This window comes from Macrotis lagotis, chromosome 4, assembly GCF_037893015.1.
Source record: "Macrotis lagotis isolate mMagLag1 chromosome 4, bilby.v1.9.chrom.fasta, whole genome shotgun sequence".
In the NCBI taxonomy this organism is placed as follows: Eukaryota; Metazoa; Chordata; class Mammalia; order Peramelemorphia; family Peramelidae; genus Macrotis; species Macrotis lagotis.
The window spans coordinates 277,989,362-277,997,309 of NC_133661.1; the positions used below are offsets into that span (position 1 = coordinate 277,989,362).

At 36.1% G+C, this 7,948-nt stretch overlaps 1 long non-coding RNA gene across 1 annotated transcript in view; it reads left to right on the top strand.

The window, feature by feature from the left end:
* The window catches only part of LOC141522585 (uncharacterized), a 29,753-nt gene extending 23,367 nt beyond the window's left edge, over positions 1–6,386 (top strand). The window contains exon 3 of the long non-coding RNA XR_012478241.1: positions 6,323–6,386. This is a non-coding gene — a long non-coding RNA (uncharacterized LOC141522585). The remainder of the gene's footprint in view (positions 1–6,322) is intronic.
* Positions 6,387–7,948: the final 1,562 nt, after the last annotated feature.

The following is a 7,948-nucleotide window of genomic DNA, read 5'->3' on the forward strand; positions in this document are numbered from 1 at the left end:
ATTATAGAAGCTGCACAAAGGCAGATAAAGATCAATAAAAGGAAAATCTACTTGACAATTAGATGAGTCCAAGATCAGAATGAGTTGGTTTAGAACATAGTGAGCATCTCATCAAAGAAATTCTTCAAGCAGCTGTTCCTAGCATATGAACATTATAGAGGGATTTCCTGTTCATGTAGTGGAACCATATGACCTCTGAGGTTGTTCTAAGTCTGAGATTTTGTCATCTGATACAGCATGTAATTGTGCATTAAATGAAAAATTTTCTCCTTTTGCAAAGAGGTGAAAGGACCTCAGGAAAGATTTTCTACATTCCAAAATCTAAGAGAGGCTGTGTTCAGTTCCAAGAGAGGATGGGGGGGGGGGGGCGGGGAATCCAGGAAGGAAACTAAGAAGGAAAAGATTACAAGGGTTAGGAGAGAGGGCAAATGAAATTAGAACTAATGCTTAAAGGTTAACATATAGATGAATAGGACACAAGTGACAGGATACAAAACAGCACATCATGTTATATTTCCATCTATTCTTAAGGAAAGCTTTCAGATTTCTGTTTTTCAGACAAGCATTTATGTGTCTGTGCTAATCAAATATTTCAGATCATCTTCTATATTAATATAAGATCACATCTTCTGAGGAAATTTAACCCTCTCCTCATTCCCCACCCCTGCATTCTCAACAGTGACTGCTAACTAGTGGATAACTATGTCTGGGACAAGTGATTAGTGGTTAAGGAAAGGCAATATAATTCATACTATTAAAGGAAACTCCTAAGTGAATCACTCAGAGTTGCAAAGTCAATAATTTTTTGGTGATATGAACCTGAGAGATTGAGAGGATGGTATTATGCTTGATGATAATAATAGGAGAATTAGGAAGAGACTTAACTGATGTGAAAGATGTGTGAGAAAGAAGGAAGAATTGAGAATGACATAGAAGTTACAAATCTAAGTTTCTAACGAGGTGGTGGTGCTCTAGCAGAAATAAAGAAGTTAGGGAAAAGGAATGGTTTTTGGCAAAAGATAATTCTCTTTTGGAAATAATTCATTTGTCATGCCTATAGGAAGGGGCAACCAAGTGGTGTAGTGGATAGTGCTGGAGGTAGAGTTAGGAAAATTCATTTTCATGAGTTTAAATTCAATCTCAGGTACTTACTAGCTATGTGACAAACTGGGCAAATCATTTAATTCTATTTTCCTCTGTTTCCTCATCTATAAAATGAACTGGAGAAGGAATGAAAACCACTCCAGTGACTTGGCTAAGAAAATCCCAAGTGCTATCACAAAGACATGACTAAAAAATGACTGAACAACAATGCCTATTGGACATCCAGTTGGAAAGGTTATGCAATTTATGTAGAATTTCATTCCAGGAGAGAAATAAATGTTGGATATAGAGCAATTGGCACAACCTGTGACCAAGACATCAGGAAAATGATGCCATGACATCCCTGTTACTTTCCTCTTCTATCATTTTATCCAATCTCATAGGTATAAAATGCTATCTCAAGGTTATTTTAATCTGCATTTCTCTAATCAATAATTAATTAGAGCATTTTTTATATGACTCTAAATTGTTTAGATTTCTTCACTGGAAAACTGCCTGTTCAAATCCTTTGACCATTTAGATCCACTTAGTGGGTGGAGCACATGCATGTAGCTCCAGGTTTATGTGTGGTCAACCTCTTCCCCCATTTCTACTGTCATCCTTCCACAAGAGTTTGGTATCACTGTGATTGCCCTTGGTTTTCTCTAAAACAATGGAGGAATTTACATGATGTTGAACTCTAGAGAATACAAGTGTTATTTTAATTTCTTATCATAGTATAGTGTCTGTTGTTGTTATTTGTCCTTCATTCTTAGGTGGTTTTTTTTTTTTGCAAGGCAATGGGGTTAAGTGGCTTGCCCAAGGCCACACAACTAGGTAATTATTAAGTGTCTGAGGCCGAATTTGAACTCAGGTACTCCTGATTCCAGGGCCAGTGTTCTATCCACTGCACCACCTAGCCTCCCCTGTCTTGAAGAGGATCATGACATCAAAGATATGATGATGACATATGAATGAATTGGATTTAAGTGAGGAGGTGGGGCTGTGCATTGGAGTCAGAAAATCTGGGCTCAAATCTTTTTTTTTTAGATTTTTTTTTGCAAGGCAATGGGGTTAAGTGGCTTGCCCAAGGCCACACAGCTAGGTAATTATTAAGTGTCTGAGGCCGAATTTGAACTCAGGTACTCCTAACTCCAGGGCCAGTGCTCTATCCACTGTACCACCTAGCTGCCCCTGAGCTCAAATCTTGGATCTTTTATTCCTACCTAGACTATCTTAAACAAATCACTTAACTCCTTTGGAATTCAACTTCAAAGTCCAAATGATCCCTAAGATTTTTTTCCCACTTTAAATCCAATAATTCTAGGAAACTTTGGATTTTTAATGTCAAAAATGATTGAAAGAATATTCAGTCTAGAGATGAGAAGCCTTGGAAAGGAAGATAAATTCTGTCTTCAGGTATTTAAAAGGTTCTCATGTGGAAAAGGAATGAGAATTATTTTTCCTAGCACCAAAGGGTAGAACCATGATCACTTGGTAGAAATTATAGGGAAAGATATTTTGGCTTAATGTAAGTAAAATTTTGCTAATAATTAGAGCTAGTTAATTATTTAGGTAATCTTATGAGGTAGTGAGTTCCATCGAACTAGAACTATTCCAACAGAGACTGAATGACCACTTGTCTGAGAAAAGTTATGGGAGAATTTCAGAAGTTCTTGCAATTCTCAGACTCCATTCTAGACTGAAAGATGTTTTTGTTGCGTGCTTTCATTTTCAAAATACTAATGACTAAAGTGCCTAAACCTTTTGTCAAAGATTTTTCTTGATTTTCATTTTGTCCCATTAATAACACATTTTTAAATCAAATTATTATTATTCCTGTATAATGTTAGGGTGATCAAAATAGGAGAGAAAATGATTTGTACCAAGTAAGAAAGAAATCAGTGAAACTAGAAATTGAATATGAATTCTCTTAATTCCCCCCAAATAACCCAGACAACTTGAATTTTTTTTTTTTTTAGGTTTTTGTAAGGCAAATGGGGTTAAGTGGCTTGCCTAAGGCCACACAGCTAGGTAATTATTAAGTGTCTGAGACTGGATTAGAAACTTTGAATTTTTGCACTAATTATAGATTCAAAGTTTCTGGGAATTTTTTTACTCCAATTTTATTTGTAATTTATGGAATAAAGGCTAAGCATTTCCCTAATATAGTATAATAAAAAAATGAATGTACATGAAACTGTGAATTTACTAGATACAATTTACTACTCCTTTTAAAAAGACAACAAAACGATCATGTAAATTTCTTTTTCTCCCTTTCCTTTCTTGCCTTGTACTTGAGATTAGATGCAAATTGGTATGTATGTATGTATGTATGTAAAATTATTCTATACATACTTCTATTTATCAGTTCTTTCTCTGGATGCAGATACTCTCTTCATTTGTTCTTTATAGTTAATTTGGAAATTTATAATAGACAATAACTTCATTCAAAGTCATTCTTAAAACTATATTACTGCCTAGCCATGTGGGCTTGGGCAAGCCACTTAACCCCATTGCCTTGAAAAATCTAAAAAAACCAAAACAAAACAAAAAAGAGCAACTATATTGCTGTTACTATATACAATGTTCTCTTCATTCTGCTCATTTCTTTTTTTTTTTTCTTTTTTAGGTTCTTTTTTTTTTTTTTGCAAGGCAAACGGGGTTAAGTGGCTTGCCCAAAGCCCCACAGCTAGGTAATCATTAAGTGTCTGAGACCGAATTTGAACCCAGATACTCCTGACTCCAGGGCCGGTGCTTTATCCACTACGCCACCTAGCCGCCCCTGCATTCTGCTCATTTCACTCTTAATTATTTTATGCAATTCTTTCCATGTTTTTCTAATTTATTGAGCTGAATCATTTCTTATAGTACAGTAATATTCCATCACTATCATATATCACAACTTGTTCAGCCATTTCCCAATTGATGGACATCCCTGCAGTTTCCAGGTCTTTGCCTCCCCAAAGAGAACTGCTTTAAATATTTTAAAACATATAGGTTCTTTTCCTTGACAGTTGGCCAAGTGGTGGTATTGCTGGGTCAAAGGGTATAGGAAATTTAATAACTCTTTGAACATAATTCCAGATAACTTTCCAAAATGGATCAGTTCACAATACTAACATTTGAATTAGTGTTCCAATTTTTCCACATCTTCTCCAACTGCAATGTGGGATCTGCCTCATCCCCCAGTTTCTATAGTCATTCCTTCAACAAGAGAGTTCCTTCACACTGTGATTACCCTTAGTTTTCTCCATAACAGTGAAGGAGTTCATATGGTCTTGAACTCTGGGGAACACTATGTTATTTTCATTCCTTATTGTAGTACAGTATTTGTTATTGTTATTGTTGTTTGTCCTTGAAAAGAGGACCAAGACATCAGGAATGAGATGCCATGACATCCCTGTTACTTTCCCCTTCTATCATTTTATCCAATCTCATAGGTATAAACTGCTATCTCAAGGTTGTTTTAATCTGCATTTCTCTAATCAATAATCATTTAGAGCATTTTTATATAACTCTAAATTGTTTAGATTTCTTCACTGGAAAACTGCCTGTTCAAATCCTTTGACCATTTATCAATCGAGGAATGGTTTGTATTCATAAGATTTGACAAAGTTCTTTATATTTTTAGATAAGAGACATTTATCTGATAAACTATCTATAAACTTCCCCTCTCCCCCAATTTTCTGCTTTCCTTCTAATCTTGGCTATATTTATTTTATTTGTATGAAAACTTTTTAATTTAATGTAATTGAAATAAGCCATTTTACATCTAACTTGACTATCTTTTATTTATTTACAAACTGTTCACCTATCTTTAAGTCTGATAAGTAATATAGTCCATGTTCTTCTAATTTTCCTGTAAAATCTTTCTTCATATCTATGTCATGTATACATTTTGAACTTATCTGATAAATGGTGTGAGATTTTGGTTGATGCCCAATTTCTGTCATACTGCTTTCTAGTTTTCCCAATATTTTTAACCAAATAATGAATTCTTATTCCAAAATCTTAAATCTCTACATTTTTCAATACAAGACTATTATGTTTATTTAGTATTGTATATTATATGTCCATTCTTTCCATTGATACTTGTCTTTCTATGTCTTAGCCAGTACCAGATAGTTAAGGCAGATAATTATTGCCTTAAATAGAGTTTAACACCAGGTACTGCTATACCTCCTTCCTTTATACTTTTTTATTATTTCCTTTGATATTATTGACTTTTTGTTTTTCAAATGAATTTTGTTATCATTTTTCTAATTCAGCATAATTTATTTTTGTAATTTAATAGGGATGGTGTTTATGTAAATCAGTTAGCATAAAATTGTCATTTATATTATATTGGCCCTGCCTACCCATGACCAATTAACATCTCTCTCCAATTATTTAAATATGATTTTATTTGGATAAATTTTATTTATACAAAAAGATTTTTTTGTTGTTTATATAATTCCTGAGTTTGCTTTGATGGTAATACTAGGTATTTTATATTGCCTAGAGCTATTCTAAATAGAATATTTTTTACCATCTCTTTTTCTTTCTTCTTCTTCTTCCTTCTTCTTCTTCTTCCTCTTTTTGGCAAGGCTAGGGGATTAAGTGACTTGTCCAAGGTCAAACAGCTAAGTAAGTGTTAAGTGACTGAGGTCACATTTGAACTCCTGACTCCAGGGCTGGTGCTCTTCCAACTGTGCCATCTAGCTTCCCACTATGCCATCTAGCTTTCCACTGCCTTACTATCACTTCTTACAGAATTTCATTTGTGATATTTAGGAATGCTGATGATTTATGTGGCTTTACTTTATATCCTCCTGTTTTGCTAAAATTATTCATTTAATTTGAATCTTTGAGATTTTCTAAGAGTAATAGCATATTGTTTGCAAAAAGAGATTGTTTTAGAATCGCAAGCCCCCTGATTCTGTAAGGAACTATTGTGAGTGGGAGTACTGTAAACCTTTATCACCTGGTGTCCTCTAGCATCAGAGCGATGTTTTATTAAGTGACACAGGAATGGGAGTGGACCAGGGATGGGGAGGATATTTAATCACTTGCATTTGGTTTAATAAACAGAGATCTTGGAGAACTAGGAGAACTTTAAGGAGAACTTGTTATCCTTATCTCCCTTGTCTCCCTCCCTTTCAACATTCACCTGGGTAAGGATAAGATAGCTGGCAGGAACCTGACACTTCCTGAGCAGTTAGTCTATCAGGAACATAACAAATGGTGTCCTGAACAGGGACACAAAGGCGGAGCTACCTGAGTGGAGTCCAAGATAAGGACCAGCAGATACAAGCAAGAGAAATTCCAGGACACATCCCAGAGCAGAAGACTTCAGAGAGGTAAAAGGTTGATTGTTCCCAGGGGGTTGATTTTAAGGAATTTGGAACAAGGAGGTGTGAAGGAAAGTGAGAGTAAGAAGAAACAAATAAGTATTCAGCACTGAGGAGTGAGCCAGAAGTGGAGTCTCAGAGGCAGCACCTCAGGGGTCTGATCTTCTTCCTCAGCAGCAGTCCATACCACCAGCGCCATGAACGGGGGTCTGCTTGCTGTTCCTTTTGGCCGCTGCTGCCTGCCTAACTGTGCTAAGCACGACCCAAACCCCCAAACCCTATGACCAACTTTAGAGACTTCTTGTTGGTGCAGCAGACCCTGACTCTGACCATGATGCCTACAGTGAATTCCACTCCAGAAAGCCACAACGAATTTCACTCTCCAGCCTACAACCAAGCATTACACGACTCTTGCTCCAGAACCAGAAAGTTGTAAAGTACACACTAACTGCACTTTCTGTGTGGAGAGCAAAAATGTCACATGCTATTGGACAGTTTGTGATGGTGCTGGCTACTGTTCAGAAAATGCAATAACTCCAAATTGTACTGCTGTTAACAACTCGAGTAATTGCAAATGCTTTCTCATTCTCTGCTGCCCCCACCTTCTGCAGGCAGAGGGTGGGAGAGAGAAGAGAAATTTTCCTTTTTTGGAACTTCAAAACTCAAGCCTTTGTCTCAGAAGGAATGCATGCTTCCCTACAGAAAGGGCAAGACCCCCCAAAAAATTTATTTTAGAAATCAAGAGAGCCACATGCTTCTTCCTGATTTGGGGAGGTGGGGCTGGGCAATGACTATGTTTTTCTTAGGCTATTGATTGGGAATCTTTGTGGTAAATTAGTTAAGAAAAAAAAGGGGACGAAGACTTTTTTCTGGGACTGGGAAATTCAAATTTCATCTGTTAACAAAGCCTGTGCTTATGACTAATATTTTGGTGTGTTATGTGTATATATGTATTTAATCATCAATAGGACATTTTCACATCTCTCTACTGGCTTGGAGAGGTGGGAAAATGTTTCTATATTCTGAGATCTGGTACTGGCCAGGATATCAATCTTGGCTTGGTAAATGTGATACAAGAGAATTGTTTCTGTGTTTGTGTTTATATCTAAACTCCTGTGTGTGTAATTCAGATCTGAAATAGGTAAAGTTAAATGTTACTCCTTTTAGTTTGGGTTTTGAATTTGATTGCTTAAAAAGGTCTAATTTAAGTAATTAATGAAGTTGGAATCTGAGCCTATCTGATTATACCATTTTTTTTTCAAGGCAAATGGGGTTAAGTGGCCAAGGCCACACAGCTAGATAATTATTAAATGTCTTAGGTCACATTTGAACTCAGGTACTCCTAACTCCAAGGCCAGTGCTCTATCCACTGCACCACCTAGCTACCTAGCCATGCTTCTGAAATGATCTCAGCTGTGAGCTAAATTTTTGTTAATCCAATATTGATTGACAGCTGTATTCAACTTATGTTAACTGAGACTTTAAGGTTTAGTAAATGTAGACTTCTTGATCCTTCCACCCTTCCTCCAACA